Raw genomic sequence first — 20,472 nt, 5'->3', positions numbered from 1 at the left:
GGTATTTCCAGCCTCCCTGGCCTCCCCTTCCATTAAATGCCAAAAAAAGCCTCTGACACTAATGACCAAAAATCCACCCCCCCCACCCACCCCCAACCCCCCCCCCACCCTCCTGCTTTTCCCAGTGCCATTTGGGCAGCCACAGTGCCGCCCCAGTTGGGAAGCATTAAAGCACAGTGGGTGGGGAGCAAGCCTTGAAGTATCAAGGGAAGGAAGTTCAGAAAGGAAGGTGGGCCCAGGTCACACAGGCTTTGTAAGCAGTGTTAGTTTCCTAGGACTGCCATAACAAAGTCCCTCAAACTGGGGGCTTCAGGAACAGAAATTTATTCTCTCTCAGTTCTGGAGGCTGGAATCCCAAAATCAAGGGGTCGCAGGGTTGGTTTCTTCTGAGGGCTGTTCGGGAGGGTCTGTTCCAGGCATCTCTCCTGCTTCCACTGGCTTCAGGCATTCCTTGGCTTGTTGATGGCATTCTCCTTATGTCTTCACATCATCTTCCCTCTGTGCACATCTGTCTCTGTACCCAAATTTCCCTTTTTACAAGAACACCAGTTCTGTTGAATTATGGCCCACCCTATTGACCCAAACTCAATCATTTGCAAAGACCTTGTTGCCAAATAAGTGCACATTCACAGGTCCTTAAGACTTCAACATCTTTCGGCGAGGACACAGTTCAACCCATAACACAGGGTAGGAACTTTGGATTTTATTCTAAACGTAACCCAGTGGAGGATGGGAAGCGCGTGAGTGGTATGATCTGATTTCTGCTTCCAAAGACCACTCAGGTTTGTAAGTGGAGAGTGAATTATTTGGGACAAGAGTAGAAGCAAGGAGACCAGTTGGTGCAGAAATTCAGGCAAAAGATGTTGCTGGCTTGGAAGAAGGTGCCCTGACACCTGTGGTCAAATATTATATAGCATCTAGCCAGGTGTCATCTCTCATCTGGAGAACTGGTCAGTGAGAGAAAGGTATCTGGGCACAGTCCACCAAAAGAGGTAAATTGGAACTTAAAGACCATCAGCCTTCAAGTAAAGACCAGAACATGCCTTGGATGGGTTTCTGAGTGTGGAGGGCAGAATTAGATAGTCTTTTGGGCACCTTTCCAACTGTAGGGGTTTACAGTGTTAACAATTTCCACACTGTAAGTCAAGACAAGGAAGTGCATCTGCCACCTCCAACAACTAGGCCATGAGAAGGCCACAGTGCCCTTGCCTCTCGTCTCCCCACTCCTCTCTCCAGCCCTTACTGGTACACACCAGGGCCGCACACTGTCACTTTCTTTTCAGAGCTGTACTGATGCACGTCCCTTCCAATAAATTAATATTCCCACCTCAGTGAACAACAACAAGTTAACACGGAGACAGTGTGGGCTACCTTCCAGGGTTTGTCTGCTGACAGGTTTAAAAGTGTGTCGACATGGCTTTATATTCACAAATATTGCAAAGCAGAAGCCTGTGTTTGCTTTGTTTCGCTTTGTTTTGCCGGTTTCATGGTAATGTTGGTGAACCCACGCCTGCATCCGTGCAAAGGTAGACAGAGCACGTTAGGTCAGGCCGGCCGGGACCTTGATATGTGAAAGTGTCAGCGAATTGCAGCGGTTGGTCGCTCACTCCTGCCAAATGAATCAGCCTGGAGGGCAACAGCAAGGTGAGTGGGCGTGCAGTTTCTTTATTATGCAATGTGGGGTGAGGACAGGGCTGTCACAAGATGCACTTTTAAGTGCCTGAATTTTAATTTCAGCATCAAAGGAGGAAGATGGCAATGGAAGGGCTGGGGGATAGGAGAAACATTTGGCAACTTTTCAAGAAAAGTTAAAAAAAAAAAAGTAGCTTTTAATTCTTTAAATAAGGCACTAACTCTGGACATTTTCCTCACTCTCCATCCCCAGTGGCTGCCTGTTTACAAACAGTGATTAAGGGCTGACCTTGATCCAACATCACTGCAATAGTCCAGGGCAATTCTAGAGCAGGGGTCAGCCAACCATGGCCCACAGGTCAAATCCAGCCCACCACCTGATTTTGTGCAGCACCCCAAGCTAAGTGTGGTTTTCATATTTTTAAATGGTTGGGGGGAAAAAAATCAAAGGAATCATATTTCATAACACATGAATCACATTTTATGACACTTGAACGCTAAAATTTTTTGAAATTCAAGTTTCAATATCTGTAGATAAAGTTTTATTGAAACACGGCCATGTTCATTCGGTTACATATTAACTATGGCTACTTTCGTGATACGACAGCAATGTTGAGTAATTTTGTCAGAGACCACACAGCCTGCAAAGTCTAAAATGTTGACTGTCTGGTCCTGGACAGAAAAAGTTTGCCAACTCTTGCTCTAGAGGTTTGAGCAAGAAACCTACTGCATCCTGTTATGTGGTCTTTCTGCATTTTCAATCACTCTCCTAACTCTTTGTGAATTACCATTTTTATTCATTTGGAAATACATACTGAGCTCCTACTTAGTGCCAGGCATCATGCTGGGTCCCAGGGGTATAACTGTGAACAACGACAGACTGTCCCAGCCCTCAGAGCTCAGAGTCCAGTCGAAAAGCAGGTGTTAATCAGAGTCATGCAAATGCGGTGTGCTAAAAATGATAACAGCAGCAAGTGTCCTCAACAGGAGGTACATGGAGCTATAAAAGCACAAAATAAGTGAAGAGACCTCTTGTTCTGGGCTATCAAGTAAGATATATCAAAGTATAGATTACTGATTGATTTGGGATTTGTAGGAAATGTTGAAGTTAACAAGGAAAAGGGAAAGGGAAAGATGACCTATTTCAATCTCTTGGACACACGCTTCTTATTTTCTTCCACCCTTGACTGTACCTCTACCTGGGATGGAGTGACAGAAGCATAGAAAATGAGGGGAATGAGGAATGAGACGAGTGTGCAGAGTTTGGTAGGGGCCAAGCCATAAAGAGACTTAGAGGCCACATGAGAATTTTTGTCTTTACCCTTAGAGCAGTGGGAAGTTGTCCAAGAGTGTTCTCAGCAGCACTGTCCCCATTAGCAAAACTCTGGAAGCAGCCAAAGGACCCATCCGCTGGAGAACACATCAACAAATCACGGCATAGTCACACAAGAGAATATTATAAAGTAGTTAAAGCCAATCTACAACCACATGCAACGGTGTGGATGAATCCCAGCAATATATTATTAAATGGAAAAAGCAAGTCCCCAGAAGATAACACATAGCATGATAAACTTTTCATAACGTTTAAGGTAATAGGACACTTTTTAGGAATACATTTATATAATAAAACCATATTTAAATAAAGCAAGGGAATAATTAAATACAAGGCTCAGAATAGTGAGTTGGCAGTGTTATGGGATGGGGCTCAATGCATAAGTAGATGAATGTTCTTGTTAATGTTCCAGTTCCGGTGGGCAATGGATTCGTAGGTATTTATGATATTAAAAATTTAAAAATTGCAATGAGAAGCCATTAAAGCAATTTATAACGGAGGGTGACATGGTCTGATTTGCAATTCAAACAATCTCTCCAGCTGCATTGTGGGGACGTCTTTGGAACAGAGCAAGAGTGGAAGCAGGCAGACCAGCCAAGAGGCTGCTATAAACCGACAGCAAGACTATGCTCAGACTAGGGAGGTGGTGGCAGAGATGGATAGCGTCGTCCCTCTGCTCAAACTGACTTGCTGTCTGTTTTTTCAATTAAGGCATCAGTATTAACAAAAACAACAACACAACACTTCATTAAATAGATGGTAGGAAAGGCAGAGGGCAAAGAAACTAAATCAGGACAGTGGCTTTTACCAATAGATTTCCAAGCCTTCGCATTTGAAAACTTGTTATCAGATGAATAAACATAGACTACAACCTGAATGAGGATTTGCAGGCCATTAGAACTATTATCAACAAGCTCAGCTAGCTTAGGAGCTCTCATAGAAAACCCTCTTATCTCCTGGAAAAATAAATAAAAGACAATCACAATAAAATTATACTCAATATACAAAATATACAATACACAAAATAAAACAGTGTCCCCCATCCTCCCAGAGCAGTTTTCTGCCCTCGCTTGTATGGTACCTACCTCCTACCTCCACCAATGTACTTAAAATTCTCTGAAGTACCAATTCTGGGAAAGCGATTTCTCAACTGGCATGTTTAGTTTGGCAGGTCACTCATTTATGAATGCAATTTGAGATACAAGGCTCAAAACCAAAGTCCAGTAAAGGCAAGCGATGATTTTGATACGCACTCTCATAGTATGCTTTGCATAGTTAACAGGGGGCTGCCATCTTCATTAAGCAGCTGTTAGGACATCGAAAGGCAATGAAGTTTAGGCCTTTCAGGTTTAGACTGCTCCATCTCTCACAGGTTCTTTCCTATGAGCAGTCCAGTGAAGGGACCCTTACTGGCTAAGGGACCTGGGTGGGCACCAACCTGTGAATCTGACCCATGAAGACCTGTAAGCGTTGGTCTCCCATCTCTAAAAAACAATCTCAAGACACATCTGCCTACCTAAGCTGTCCCCTGTTCCCTGCAACCTTATCAAATGGTCCAAAACAACTTCAACTTCTATTTGATTATTTTTTCTACAGACTCGGGACCCAGAACAGGAGCAGAAGCCAGTGAAAGTTATTCTTGGAGGTGACAAATTTCTGTTTTTACCTCCTGTTGTGTTCCCCGCAGTCACCCGCTGGGCTGAGGACAGGTTTTATCCTCTGCAATGCTGAATGGCTTCCCTTTGTTTTTCCTTCTGCTTGGCGTTTCGTATCTGATTACTTGTTGATTATTACCCTTGTAAATCAAAAAACGTAAAGGAAAAACAAAAGGTGATCAACAGGTCAACCACCCCTTTCTCCACCACACTCCATCTCTTTAACCAACAGACCCCATCTTTTCTTCCTCCTCCTTCCCCAAAAAATAACAATGACGTTATTTACAATACAGTTTTCACAGTGTCAAGCTTTAAAGGCTTCCAAGTGAGTTTTCTGACTCTGGGCGGATGTAAGATAAGAATCTGCCCCTCAAATGATGTGAACAATAATAATTGTAATCTTTTCAAGTTGCCAGAATGACAAAGACTGTGAAGGTCCTGCAGAAGAACAGACTTTCAATTCTGAGAAATCTAGAGGGTGGTTCGTTCAAACAGCCTCACACATGCGTGTTCCCGTGATGCTGGGGGATACGGATTCTCACTCAAGAGCTTCCTGAGCACACGTTTACATGCCTGGTGGGAATGGGAATTATGCACTCCGGTAACCCTGACGACATCACGTTAACTCATTTACACTGAAAGTTGAACAAATTTGCCTCAAGTAACAGATAAACTTATTGACATGGATTGTAAATTGCAAGACTGCAGAGCTGGGAAAGATACAGAGATCACCCAACTAAACCTGCTCATGTTACAGAAAAGTAACTGAGGCCAGAAATCCCAAGTTACTGGCCCAACTGCACCCAGTGGCAGAGCTGTGGCTCGAATGCTGCTTTCCTGACTGCTAGTCCAGTCCACTTTTCTTACAAGTCCCCATTTGCCTCTGAACTTGAGTGAAATGATTCTGTTATCTTACAACAGACAGAAAAGCAATGAGGGAAACAAGATGGGAAAAAAAAGAAATTGAAACAGAGAGGAAAGGATGGAAGAGATAGAGAGTGACAGAAATTACAGGAGAGACTCTCTGTCTGCCCCTATTTGTCTTTATCTTTCACTGTATCTGCCTGATCCCATTCTCTTCTGTAACCTGTCTGTCCTGTCTCCCGCACGCTGGCTGCTGAAAGAGCACAGCGTTATTTAATTTATTCTAAATGCTTTTGGAAGAAGGCCTACAAATGAGCAGAATGCTGGTGGGGCTGGAAGCAGTCAGAACGAATTTTCCAGAACTTTCGCACCATGCTCACCCCATGCTCACTCCCCCTCCATTGCCAATGAAGAAATGAGATCCGATCATGGTGGCTCATGGGGATCACCCGAAACTGTTAAAAGTGCAAAATCTTGGGCCCCACTCCTAAACCTAAGGGATCAGAATTTGCGTTTTAACAGGATGCCCAAATAACTCATACGCACATAAAAGTTTGAGAAGCAGCAATGTAAAGAACTTTGGAAATGTTCTCTTCACAAACATGCCTCCTTTAGTCACAAACTTTCTGCCAGGCCCAGTGGAAGACAGGTCAGAGATTTTGAAGACTGAGTAAGATTTACACAGTCTTCTAAATGCTAAAATCCATCTTGGGATCTGCCTCGGGAGCAGAGACATTCATTTTAAATAGTTCATTCCAGAGCGCTTGTGGTTCAGTCTTTCCTCTTCAGGCGAGTTGTCATCTGTGACAAATTCACAAGAATTCCTATAACAGGTTGGGTTTTGCAAAACCCAAGGAGATGTAGATTTCCAATATTTCCAGCCACTCCTGAATCAGAAAACTATAAACAGCAGGAAGAATTTAAATATTTGGAACTTGCCAAATTCTGTAGCAAAGCAAATCTCCTTTCATGCTTTGCTGAAAAGGAGGGGAGTCAGAGGGTACAGAGTTGGAAAACGCTGATGGTTCCATTGCTTAGGGAAGGCAACCTTACAGCCAAGGTTTTCTAATGAACAGCCTCATGGCAAAATCACAATAAAAAATTAGCAGGAGAAAATGTTCAAGCGTGGGTTCGAATCAGGAAGTAACCGACAAGGAGTAAAAAGCATGTTACATAGAAGCATTTCCAACTTTGAAGCTGGTGAGGGAATATTGACTTACAGCCTTATTTTTCCCAAGTGTGAAGTCATTCCATGTGTCATGTTGACACCGACAAGGATTTCTCTTAAATAATCCCTTTGCCAACATCGGTGAATGGCCCTGCCCTGTGATCTAAACAGATAGCATCTCCGAGTTACCCTGCTCATACATCTGCAGTTCTGCTGCTTGGCATAAGATTTCTGAAAGGGGAGGAGAGGAGGAAAGGACACATAAAAGTAGAATGAGTAAGCCTAAAAAAAAAGAGAGAGAGAGAACAAATTCTAGAATGTGCATCCTATGAATAGACACTGCCAATGTGTGATGCGTATAAAGCGTTCTCCACCCTTCACAGATTTTATTTAATCTGCAGGTTTTGCCAATCACGTTCATATTTATAGCCACATGCAACTCTTCATAACACAAAAGCTAAAACAAAGGCCGAAACTTCTACTCAGGAGAATCTGAATTCTGTCGCTTTCCTTTCTTTCTACACACACATACACACAAACCACCGCTGCAATAAAACCCCGCTGTGCCCACAAAACATTAACATCGTATTGTGCCTCTACCAGCACAAGGATCTCAGCCACCGAGACTGGAAGCAAGCCTCCCGCGCACCCTGGGCTCCCCCTTGTCACAGGGAGAGGAAACATTCAGCTTGGCTCCTAGATTGGAAACGCTCAGGGGAAAAAAAAAAGAAAAGCTTTAAGATCGAAGCAAAACTCCACAGTTGCCACTTCACTCGTTGCAATGCAATTAGAAAATCACACACACACATACACTCGTGCCTGCATATGTTTCCTGTGCCTTCGAAAGATATTTTTCTCTACTTTTACTAGACTTTGAATCCAGCATGGTAACATTGAAAGGCTGACGATGTTTTGACCGGCTTCGTGTTGGAGCTGGCTCCAGGCAACGTAAGTAAATTGTTGGTCAGTTCCATCCTGCTGTAAAAATCAGCAAGCCAGGGCTTAGCCTTCTTTTCATAAGGGGCAGGTTGCTAGGGATCAGGACCCAGTCCTAAAAATTTGGGATATTTTGTCTCTTTAGAAGAAGCTCGAGGGACACAGAGAGGAAAAATCCTTTAAATAAGGAATCAGGCCTCAGAAATGGAAGGCAAGGCAGGGATGGGAGGGTTCGGCTCGCTAACACTGTGCAGGTGTGTTTTCCAAACCCACTCAAGGCGGTGATCACACAGCGCATGTGCTCCTCCACCACACGGCCTGCACCAGTCAGCCGGGCCGGGCGGTCTTGGACCAGCCTCATCCTTGGGAATGTGGGGACAGTTTTCCGTAGTAGCATCTTGAGAGAAGAAAGGATTTCTTTTAAAAAAGGACATCTTTTATTTTCCCATCTGTTTCTTCTCACAGTCCAATTTGGGGTCAGATCAGGTCTTACAACACTCTGAAGGATAATTTGGCACTTTCCTCCTCTAAATTTGAATATGTAGACAGGAAAGGGCTTGCTTTTACTACTCTTTCACCACGGGGAAGTCCATGGCTGAAGGGAGCGCTCCCCAACTGCCCCACGCGAGACCCTGTGAGAAACAGACGGGGAGAATGACTTTGGAAGGGGAAATAAAGGACACCCCCAAAGAAAAGGGTGTTAATTGAATTTGTTTTCAAAAACTGCCAATCGCTGTATCTGCCTAAAGCAAATGAGGCATTAAGCCTGCAAAGCCCGTCGTGCCTGTCGCACAGAATCCCCCTAAGTGGCAGGAGAGTGGATGGCCTCTTTCACACGGCTACTGTGTCTTTTGAAATGGTGGGGTTTGGCTCCTCCAGTTCAAGCTGTTGGGACACCGTGTGAGGTTACTGTGGATACTCGGTCACAAACAACTTAAAACTTTTATATGAATCCAAGAAAAAAGGAGGAAAAAAAAATAAAAACAAAGAGACTTTTTCCCCGGCTGCTAAAAACATGAACCGTCCCTGCTCCCGGCCTTCTTCCCCTCCTTGCATTAGCCAGCCTCAAAGGGGTGAGCTCCCTGAATGGAGAGGTAATCAAGCTGATGTGCATGTGCTGGCTGCCACAGAGCTCGAGCCACCAGAGGAGCCATACAACCTCCGGCACCACCAGCTCATGCTCCCTGGCGAATGGCCAGCGGCAGATCCCCCCACCCACGCCTCCTGCGGGAAACTCACGGGACAGGAAGCAACATCTGCTACAAGCACAGTCCAGGGTTTTGTTTCCAAATATAGTGCTAAAAAGAAATTGAAAATGAAATCGCTTACAATAAAATGGTCCTTGTGAGGGAACAACTAATTCTATACCATTCTTTGTACCACCAGGTAAAGAGGAAGGGGAAGTGGATACAAAAGAGAAATAGGGATTTGCTTAAATGGATAGGTAAGTTGTCCAGATGGCATCAAGGAAAACACCTTGGTGAAATTTAAAAGTTAAATTTTGAAAACCAAAATGATATGAAAAACATATCTTTATTACCTTACATCATAATTAAATGTAATAACTAATTATTAACTTAATATAATTTAAAAACTTCATTTAAGGGGCCTGCCCAGTGGCATAGTGGTTGGGTTCACACACTTTAGTGGCCCAGGGTTTGCAGGTTCGGATTCTGGGCATGGACCTACACTCTGCTTATTAAGCCATGCTATGGGGGCATCCCACATATAAAAGTAGAGGAAGAGTGGCACAGATGTTAGCTCAGGGACAATCTTCCTCACCAAAAAAAAAAAAAAAAAAAAATTTTAAAAATGTGTGACTTTTTTTTTGTTTGTTTTTGCGGGAGGGGGGTTTCTGGCCAACTAGAAAGCACCAATATCCCCTATCTGGTTCAAAATCAAAGGCTGGTAACTTTTGGTAGAGCTGTAGAGCCCTTGAGCTCTATTCCATAGGAAGTTCTTCTGCCTCCCTCTCCATTCAGTTCATGGGACTATCACCCTCCCCAGGGATGCCAGCCCCACCAGGAAGAGGATTCCACAAGGTCCAGAGTTTCCTGAGGCTGGACCTGACTGACGGAGCAGGAGCAGCTCTTGGTATGCTGGGCATTGAGAACTTTCCAGCCTGCCAGAGAGATATGGGCTGAATGTTTGTGTCCCTCCCCCAAACTCATATGGTGAAGCTTTAACTCTCAGTGTGACGGTACTCGGAGATGGGGCCTTTGGGATGTAATCAGGTTTAGATTAGGTAATGAGAGTGGGACCTTCATGATGGGATCAAGGATTTTACAAGAAGAGGAAGACAAACTCTCTCTCTCTCTCTCTCTCCCTCACTCTCTCTATGGATCGATCTCTAGGTCTCTTTCTCTTCTTCCCTCCCCCAGCCCACCGCCCACCCCTTGGCCACCACAGAAAGACAATGTGAGGACACAGCTATAAGGCAGCCATCTACAAACCAAGAAGAAAACCCTCACCAGAACCCGGATCTGACAGCATCTTGATCTTGGACTTCCAGCCTCCAGAACCATGAAAAATAAATATCTATTGTTTAAGCCCCCTAGTCTGTGGCACTTTGTTATGGGACCTCGAGCTGACTAAGACACATCTAACTCTGTCCCTCCCCACACCACCACCCAGCTTCTCCAGGAGGTCACCTTCCGCTGGCTGCTAAAAATATTCCCCGCCTTAACCAGGCCCAACTGATCTCCACTTCCTTCCTTCTAAAGAGCATAGGATTAAGCTTCTGACTTCTGGGAGGGAAATACAGAAACAAAAATGTGTGTGTGTGTGTGTGTGTGTACACTGAGCAGACAATATTCTCTCCTCCAAAGACCAACTAGAAAAATGCACTATCTACAGGCAGGTTCCCATGAATATCGTTCCAGAGAGAGGTGCGCTCTCTGCCTCTTTCCAGCTGTGCTTGGCATCCTCGCACGTTCTCTCTCTAACATGTGCACCACGTCTGGTTCTTATAAATATCCTCTTGAAGAGGGTGAAAAGGTCATCCTGATTCACATCGGCAGAAACAAGAGGGCATTTGCTCGAGCTGGTCTCCATCAAGGATATATTTTTAAAACCTCCTAGCAACAACAAGCCTTTGTTATTGAAGTGAAATGTTTTTGAAACATGGAGACACAAAAAAATACACAAAGTCTGGGTAGACCCAGACATACAAAACTCTTGCAGTTGACAATGCAGTGACGTTTCACTGAAGTTTGTGCGATGAGAGCTGGCAGGGCGGACAACAGAAGGACGGAACCCAAGCTGAGATGCAATTACCACACTATATTTCCCTCTGCCTGTCCCTAAATACGGCCCACTTCCACACAACCTGGAGATTTCAGCTGTAGGCTACACGAGGTGATAGGCCTTCATTTCCCCAAACTTTCCCAAGGTCAAAGGCATCATGAAGGATGTTGTTATAATTAAACCCACACTTGTCGTCTCCCCTACACACTGCAGTAGAGCATGAACGTATAAGAAAAAGGAGATGGAATGGCAGAGGAGGAGGTTTAGAGAAGGGAAGAGAATTCTGGAGAAGACTTAAGTGCTGAGGAATGGGGTGGGGGGGGAGCATAAGCGCCTGCCCTCCAGGGAAAGCAAGGAGAAGGCTTGCCAGGCGGAAGGGGATCCTGGAGAAAGATTACAAATAACCCTAAATAAAGTGGACCGTCACAAGCTTCAGCACTGTACACAGGAGAGGGCGCAGGAGAAGACGTAATTCCGTAGATAAGCGAGAGTTTGCGGCGTTCTTCTAGACAGTCATACCCTGGTACACGAGGCCCTGTGGGCAATGTCCTGCTGTCCAGACTGGCCTAAGAGTGTCGAGGCAGGCTGTTTCGCAGGTCAGGTCAACTGGAAACTGCTCCTGTCTTGTGTGACAGAGAAGTGAAAGCAGGGGGAGGAAGTCCAGGGTAGGGACCAAGCCCTGCTTGCCCTATGCCCACAGCATTGAGTCCAGCCCTGCCCAAGCCTCCAGCTCCCGGGGCTGTCATGTCCCTCCTCTCTGTGGCTCATCCTCCCGGTCATTGGTGGTCTCCACACTACACCCTGCCTCTGGTGCTCTCCTGTGTCATCTCCTGGCTGCGTAACTCCCTTGACCTGCTGCCTTCACTCAAGACCCCCCGCCAGGAGCTCAAACTTCCTGCTCTCTCCTCTATATTCTGAGTTTTTTAACCTTAGTATGTGAAAGTGACCTTATTTCTGCCTCAGAGATAAGCATGGAAAGTACTCAAAGAATTTGCTCTTCCTGCCTCTCATGCTTAGAGGGAGTTCGTCTCCACTAGAGCTCTAACTCCCGCTGACTCCGCCCACTGACCCACAGAGACGCTGGTGCCAGACCCAGTTCTCTTTGCCTCCAAAGATGACCGGGGTGGTGATCAGCTGTCCCCAGATACTTCCTGACTCGTTGGCCTTCATCACACAACTCTGATGGATGTTTAAAGAATTCCTCCCTGGTGGGTCAGTTAAAACTTTCTTTAACTTCACTGTGGAGCACTGATGGATATAATCATATTTAATAGCTCCGGGCACGATATCCTCTTTGGTCCATACGGGGCCCTTCTGTTGTCTGTCTTTCTGTTTTTTGTTTGACTTCTCCCCATAAACAATTATTCTAATGTATTTGATATCCATCTTTTTGTCTGTATGTTTTCTTGCAAAGAGCAGTATCTACTGCTCTTTAGTGTATGTGTTTCCTTAACTTTCAGAAACAGTCTGTATTGTGCATTTTATTCTGTTTCTTACGTTTTCAATCAGCGTTATGTTTTGAGAGAATTCATGTTGCTATTGTCTATTTAGCCCATTGCTTCTTATTACTGCATAAGACTTACACAGAGGACATGCATCTACTATGTCTACATGGCGATTCTCCTGGTGATAGACAGGTAATCTCTAACTCTCCATCAATACAATAGTATGGCAATACGTTATTGATATGAACAAGCTTATCTATTTCCCCATCCAGACCACTGTGAAAATTTCTCTGGCATATCTACCTAGTCATGGGAATATCTGGCTTACAGATTACGCAGATATTTAACTTACCTCAGTAGTGCCAGATTACTCAAGAAAATGGCTGCAAGTGATCCTAGGTAACCCAAATCCCATTCCCCTCCATCAGTTGACATCATTCACTTTTCTAATTTTTTCCAGTCTAAGTTAGTGTAAAGCGAAATCTCATTGTTCTTATTTGCATTTCTCTGGTTATTGGCACATAGGAGCATTTCTTGATATGTTTATTGCCTTTTAGGTTTTCTCCTTCCTAAAATGCCTGTTCATATCTTTTTTTTGTTTTTCTATTGGAGTTGATTTGCAAGCCCTGTTTGCTTACTCTACATATTAACCCTTTGTCAGTTTTAGACATTGCAAATATCTTCTCCACTCGAGTTCATGTCTATCTTTGAGCTTTCTAGTCTGCTCCGTCTGGTCTATATGTCTGTTTCTGAATACTATTTGCATTACTTTGGCTTCGTTTTATATTTTAATATCTGAATAGATGTCCCCCTTTTTACTTTTGTGTTTCTTCTTAATATTTGCTTAGCTATTTGTGAATCTCTATTCTTTCATAAATTTACTGCATTCCTGGGAGAAAAAATCCAATTTGAATTTTGACTGAGAGTGGATTGAGACCATAAATTAATTTGGAGAGAATTGCAATCTTTATAATATTAAATCATCCATCCAAGCATGTGATATTTATTGATATCATTTTCAATGTCTTTTATTAGAGTTTTAAAGCTTTTCCCCATGGAGGTCTGATGTAATCCTGGTTAAATCAACTCCTAAATATTATGTTGTTTTTGTTACTATTGGAATGGCATCTTATTCTTTATTATATTTTCTGGATAAGTTAAATGTGCAAAGACCAGCATAGCATAGTAGGAACTGAACTTGTAACTTTGTCTAATTTAATTATTCCTTCCTCCGGAGAGGAGAAGGAGGTCTTCCGGAGCTGAGCCTCTGCAAGAATGCTCCATCTGGAAGCTCCTTCTCTCACAGTTCCTTCTCTCTCCAGCCCCGCTTCCTTTCCGTAGTCCTCTTGTTTCAAGTCTGAAAATTCCACCACTCTTCACCGGAAGAAGGGTTCTAGTTTTGATTTGATTCCTTCTAGTTTCTTGCAAATGCCTGACTTCAGCTGATACAACTGGAGGCTAGGGGCATGAGCGGGGCTGGGGATGAGCTCCAGTTCTATGAATGAGAACAAAATCAAGTGCCCAATTCCAGTTTAATATCTTCATCTCCACCAAGAAGCACTTAGGCTAACCCCTAACTAGTTTCCTTAGTAATTGCAAAGAACACCTTGCCAAGTCAAGCACTAACTTTCCTTGGAAACATCGCAATGCTATTTCACATGAAGAAAAGACATCCCTATAGTAAACCTGACTTTGGCCTTGCCCTTTTCAAAGTGATCAACTCTGGCAGGATGGGGTGATGGAGCTTGTTACTCTTTCCTGGGCCTGCTTGTATTGCAGTAGTCATCGCAGCATCTATAGGTGGCTCCCTTCCTGCCATCCTCAATGGATGACACCAACTCTGAGTAAGTTTCCTAGTTTGTTTTGTTTTGTTGCCGAAGAGTCCTCTAAAAGGTAGAGTGAGCGTTGTGGAGCATTATTCTGGTAGGTTACTACCCGAATCTCTCTCCCAACACTAGTAACACCATGGAAACTATGGGATTCAAAACTTCCTTTCTCTCTACCATTCCAAGATCAACCTAGAAAAGACTACCTTCTCGTAGATAAACTTCTACAGACTTAGAGAGGGCGATGGTGAGAAGACAAAACATTCCAGGGCCTGAGATGTCAAAATGAGGTTTAATTGCAAGGCAATTTGATTGCTTACAGTTTTACCAAATTCCCAGGTATTTACCTGTAAGCTGGGATCACTCTAAACCTGGAGAGCTTTTCCCTTGCAGAAGACATTAGCTCCATTCATGCGCAGAGCTGCTTCATGCTGCTGTGCCTTCAATCTGACTTTTCTCCCGGTTTTCTCCCTTTTTTAACCAGCAACTCCCAACCTTCAATTTCAAAACCATCCCCAGTTTGAGAACCACTGAATTAGAGACACAAATTCACATTGTAAAGTTTGCAGTGAAATTCAGCTGGATTTTAAAAACCAACTCCTTTGGGGCTCTTTGTATGCCTGTTTTCACAATAGAATTCACCACTTCCTCTCCTAGATCACTGTGTACTACTCCTGGGCAAACACACCCATCATAGCCAATTAGGCAAAAAGAGCGGAATCTGAAAGAAATCCAATTGTCTTCTCCTTCCTTCCTCTTTTAAACTGAACTGTGGCTAAAAATAGCACTATTAGTGATACTTATTTGGTACTTAATTATCCGCAGCCTCACATCTTCCCTTAAATCCATTCACACTCCACCTCTGCACTTAAGCTCCCAAACCGGACTGTGAGCTCCATATGGAGGATCTATACCTGGGAGGTTTCTCCTGGTCTCTTCCCACACAGAGGTCCCGCCTTAGGCATTCTCAATACGTATTGAACTAACAAGCCAACTCAATTTCTAAAACGTCCATGCAGACCTAGGTAGGGTGTGATGGCAACCCTACAATTCAAACCTGGATTCTTGAGTGAGTCATTTCATTAACAGGCAGGGAGGAACCAGAGGCAGACAGAGTGTTCACACGTGTATTTTAAGTCACTGCCTCTGTACGTTTCCTGTATACCCTTTTGTCTTTGAAGAGGGGATTCCTGTTTCTCATTTTACTGTCACATAAGAATTTACTCACATCCAAGTGTGACAGGGAGACACGTTCTGGCCTCCATAACGTGTGCCCAAGGAGCAGATATTGCAGCCCTGAGGATTTGTAAGCCCTCTGATGAACATCCCATTCCGCATTCACAACGGAAAGGCACATTGTTATGTTTTCGGCAGCCTGCAAGAGAGAGGCCCTGCTGAGCAGGATGGAGAAAGTGCCGGCAATTAATTGGTAGAGTTGAATTGTTAACATTCTCTTAGTGTTCCCCAGCACTGGGCTCTTGACTGGACTGCTGGAGAAAATAACCCGGGTGGGGAGGAGGGGAGGAGGATGGAGTAGAGGAGAAAAATCTCTCATTAAAACCCCAATCAAGCCATTTTAGCACCTTTTTTTCCCACAAGGCATTCGCTTTGAGCCCAGAATGTTACACTTGTTGAATGCTATTATCGAGACATCTCTGCTCTTTCCTAAACCTGAAATTATTTGCCTTCCTTGGGAAATTTTTGTGCGAGGTGTGTGTGTTGAAAAGTTCATATGCTGGAATCTCAAGAGAGCATATGTTTGCACTACACTAACTCTGACAGTAGACATTTCTATATGCAGGCACACTATGTACGTACCACAGGGGACAGAGATGTGTGTGTTACAACAGAACCAGGGCTCTTAGAACACATTCCAAATTCTGTCCATTTCTTTTCTTTCTTACTTTTTTTTGGTGTTGGGACGAAAAAGAACTGGCTGTTTCTCAAAAGTGGGCCTTAGGTTAGTGCCTAGGAAACCCTTCCTAAAGACTGCTGTAGAGCAGATGCCTATTAAAGCATATGTGCAGCCCTCCTTTCTGGAACTGCTCTCCACCCTCCTGCCTTGGTCGCAGGGAGTTCCCAGTAGCCATGACTGTTCAACCTGGTCTTTTACCCCCGCCAAGTTGACAGGAAAAAAATAGGCACCATACCCGTTCTAGACCAGTGAGAATTCCAAATTCCAGACCCCAGGACTTTGGAATAGGAATTAAGGGGTGGACACTAGGGTGCGGCTGTGTTTTCCACCACGTGGACTGAGGCGACAATAAAGTCATCCTGCTGAAAGAAGAAGGAAAATAAAACAAGCATACAAAAAGAAATGGAAAAGCAAAATGGAGGGAAATGGCTAACTGGGTGCCCAATGGCCCAACCAATGAGCATCTATTCTCTGAGGCCAACCTATGTAGCTGAATTCTGCATTCGTGGAGCGAGGGTCCTCGCACTGACATTCAAGGCTAAGGAAGAAAGGTCAGGAAAGAAAACCCCACCTAGGATCCTAAGAAGGGAATCTTCTTCTTGGGAGAAACATTCCTATACCTCCTATATTATTTCTACTTCCTCTCGCAGTGAACTTCTGGCAACAAAACATTATCATCAAACACATCTTACTCAGGGAAAAAGTATCAGTATATCATTGTCATGATGAAATTTGACCCAAATCAACATGACAACTCAGAAATTCTATGTGCTGTATACTTATCTGCCCACCTTGCTGAGAAACCTACAAATATAACACCGGGGAGGAAAGGCTAACTCTGTTTGTGAACATACCCAAGACATCCCTAAATATTGATATTTACAGAGGTGAGGTCGTTTGAGTGGCAGCAAAAGGGCCCCCTGACCCAAAAAATCCCTCTAAATAACCTTTTCTAGCTGCCATGTTGCTGCTTGTAAATTCCATTGTTACCATCATTCCTCTATATTACTATGAGTTCTCTGTTGCAAGAAATTTCCTCTTCAGTTGTGAATATCAGGTGGAAGATTTTACACACTAAACCAGAAACATAATAGTATGGACTTACTCTTCAGATTAGTTAGTTGGTATTTTAGCTTTTAGCTTAAGGATCTGGGCTATCAGATGGTAATCTTTAAGGGACAAGAAAGCAGATTTCCGTCATGTTGGAGAGAATTATTGAGTCTCCACCATATGTCTGAGATTCTATTGGTGATACTTAATGAACATGACCCTGCTCCTTCCTCAAGAAGCTTTCAGTTAAGTGGGAGCTGGAGCAGGCAGACACATAACACGTACACGACCTCACGATATATGCAATAGTTGAGGTATATACCTGATACAGTAGGCCCACCTGAGATGGGAAGGGAAGAGTATGGCGTTTAATAGACGAGACGTAGCTTGGGCTGGGTCTTGAGTACAGGTACAAGTCCCTCAGGTCACAGACACCAGCATGTGCACACAAGTGGCATGCTAAGGGGAACTGAGTATGGCATTTGATGTGGGTTGCCATCAAATAGGAGTGGGGAGGGGCTGGAAGGAGCAGATGAGATTGATGTTATTGAGACTGTATCATAAAGGCTCTTAACACATACTAAGAAATTCCGATTCTTTTTATACATCCACTCCTAGAATCTTTGCTAACTCTAACAGGATATCTGCCAGCCAAGGTAAAATATGCAGAGCCAACAGGAACCGTTAAGAGAGGGGTTTCTGAATTCTCATAAGGACTATAAACACAGGCTTGCCCACGGGAAAACCAATTTGGCTCTTTCAGCTTTTCTGAGTCCTGGGCCCCACTCCCTAAGGTCACAAGTACTTTCTCATGCTTTTTTTTCTTTCTCTCTTCTCTTGTTTTGGTTATTTATAGGAGTTATCACAAAGGTGCATGACTTCCTATTTACAACACTTGTAGCCCTATTTCCACAATGGACTGACATGTAGGTAGTTTTTTGGTTAATATTAGGGGCTTCTCTGCATTGAGGCTCAACTGATTAACTCATTGAGGCATGCTGAGGTCCAGATAAGCATGATGCTGTCTACGGCTGCTCTTAAAACATAGCAAAAACTTATCTTACGGTAAAAAGCTACCCACTTTTGCTCATAATCAAAAGATCATTTAGGACCATTCAAAACCAAAGTCTGTAATACATTTTGGAGACGGAAACTTTTTTTTAAGCAAAGGACACCATGGGCAAAGCTAACAAACAACATATTAGAAGAAGAAATTTCCAATGTCAAAACTGTCAAGGGACTACAATCTAGAATGTAAACAAGGAGTTTCTGCCAATCTACAAGATCCCAGAAACGATTCTGGAGAGAATCTGGTGGTAATCAGCCAATGTAGGAACATACACATACTGTGACCCAGAGTCCTGCCCCTGAGTCCTGGGGCATATATGCCATGAATTCTTAGGGATTCTCCCATCGGTCAACAAGGATACTCATCGCAATGTTTGTGGCCATGGGGAGCTGGAGGCAGCCTAGGTGCCCACCACTGTGGGAACAGATGAGTAAAACAGGATGTCACACACAGCAACACGGACGCCTGTTAACATGCACAGCGGAAAAAGTAAGAAGCAGAATGAGGTTTCTTGTACACCACTTATGTAAACTTAAAACACATGTTCACAAAACAGAAATACATGTTTTGCAAGAATATAGGCAAATCAAAGAATGCACACAAACATGTTAACTGGTTGCCGACAGAGAGGACAAACATGGGGGTGGGGAATGGGAAAAAGGAAAACATTCCATCTAGAGAAGGGCCTTGAAGAGATCCGTGACTGTGGTGTGCCGTGACCTGGGCGTCTGCACCTGAGGTGCAAAAACAAACAAAAAATGGGTTGGGGGGGGGAAGCCATCGGGCCCTCAGGTTCTCGAGGAGAAAGTGCAATGGGCTCATGTCTGAGTCCCTGACAGCAGCCCCACCACATCCTATCTTTGGGCAACGTCTACTATTTGGACAATAGCTATTTGACTGATGGACCTATAAACAGATGGGTGACTAAAAAAACAAACAATCTATTGGAGGGTGGCTGGGAGATATGGAGCCACTCTCCATAAATAAGTAATAACTGATGCTCTCTATGTACAGGGCACTGTGCTAGACCCTAAGAATGAAATGAGTGGTGAGGGAGACAGCCCTTGTCCTCATGGAGCTCCGGATGAGTTGGGGAAGTGGATGAGTCAAGCAGCAATGATGACACTTGTTGACAGCTGTGATACAGATCAGCACTGGGGGCCCAGGGAACACTGAAAAGGGGCTCCTAACCCAATTGCGGAAGTTCAGGAAGAGTATCCCAGAAGTGACTGATGACTGTACAGAGTCCCAAAAGATACGTAAAAGGTACACAAGCAAGGAGGAGGAAGGGGGGTACATAAAGGCAGGAGAAATCGCATATGCAATGGGGCCTGGGGTCAGAACTTTGCTATGACAACTCTGATGCCTACTTCAGAAGGGCCTGTCTTTCTCTCCTTAAGATATAACATAGCAGTTACTTTAACAGGTGAAGCTGCACAGCACTTACTAGTGTTCTCAGGGCATCTTTATCAAACAAAGAACTGATCCTGGGTAAGAAAAAAAATCCTCCAGTTCTCTTTTCAGAGCAAGCAAATGTGCGCATCCAAGTCGATATTGCCTAGAGCAGTCCAACAGCAGTCGAGCACTTATCGCCATCCTGTGAAATCATTTCAGTTTGACTTAAGAGGGATATAGGATCCTGAACAGAAAGGTTTTTAACTTGCCAAGCTAGTTCACCTTTCTGTAGCTTTCCCTTCATCACGTAATTATAATTCTTCATCTGTGTAAGAGCAAGGATGCTCACAGCTGATACACGTGGCAAGTCTCACCCTGGAAATGTTATCATGTGTATGTAGGACTTTGGGTTTGAACTGACTTGATGAGCTGAAACTATGCGTCATCCAAATGCCACTGCTGGAAACATTTTCCAAAAGTTCTCAAACTTGAGATTGCATGAGCATCTCCTGGAAGGCTTCTTAAGATAATGCAGATTGCTGGGCCCCACTCAGCAGGTCTGATTCAGAAAGTCTCAGTTGGGGTTTGAGAATTTGCATTTCTAACAAGTTCCCAGGCAATGTTGATGCTGCTGGTCCCCGGACCACACTTTGAGAACCACTGAACTACTCTAATATTACTGATGAAGAAACGGAAACTCAGAGAATGTAAGTGTAAAGAAACCTACACTTCTCCTCCTGTGTGTCTCCTTTACTCTCACACGACTACCACATTCACAACACTTCTGACACCAGATGTGGGTTTTTTCCCCACAGCAAGCAATTCTGCAACACCAGCTGGGTGTCCTAGAATTTAACTCAATTCTGACACTATCTAGCTGGAGATAACGTCAGATCCCACAGGTTAAGGGCTCAGTCCCACAAGTTCTCAATCAATTT

General features: G+C 44.0%; 2 long non-coding RNA genes across 5 annotated transcripts in view; one reads left to right on the top strand and one right to left on the bottom strand.

Annotated features, from left to right (window-relative positions):
- LOC123286999 (uncharacterized) overlaps positions 1–20,472 on the bottom strand; it is a 135,767-nt gene that overhangs the window by 73,248 nt on the left and 42,047 nt on the right. For 2 of the 3 annotated variants that reach the window (XR_011505185.1, XR_011505187.1), the window contains exons 2-4: positions 4,632–4,760; positions 3,838–3,921; positions 2,954–3,042 (exon numbers count right to left, since the gene is read on the bottom strand). This is a non-coding gene — a long non-coding RNA (uncharacterized lncRNA). The remainder of the gene's footprint in view (positions 1–2,953; positions 3,043–3,837; positions 3,922–4,631; positions 4,761–20,472) is intronic. The other variant, XR_011505186.1, reaches the window with a different exon arrangement.
- On the top strand, positions 169–10,134 carry LOC139045884 (uncharacterized). Of its 2 annotated transcripts, none has more exons than XR_011505188.1 (6): positions 169–1,644; positions 4,562–4,610; positions 7,523–7,600; positions 8,975–9,032; positions 9,596–9,682; positions 9,970–10,134. It is a non-coding gene; the product is annotated as an uncharacterized lncRNA (long non-coding RNA). The 2 variants fall into 2 exon arrangements; XR_011505189.1 differs by having other exon boundaries at positions 9,571–9,682.

The sequence above is a fragment of the Equus asinus genome, chromosome 8, assembly GCF_041296235.1.
Source record: "Equus asinus isolate D_3611 breed Donkey chromosome 8, EquAss-T2T_v2, whole genome shotgun sequence".
Lineage (NCBI taxonomy): Eukaryota > Metazoa > Chordata > Mammalia > Perissodactyla > Equidae > Equus > Equus asinus.
Note: the sequence above shows the minus strand (reverse complement) of the source record. Positions and strands in the feature narration are given on the sequence as shown.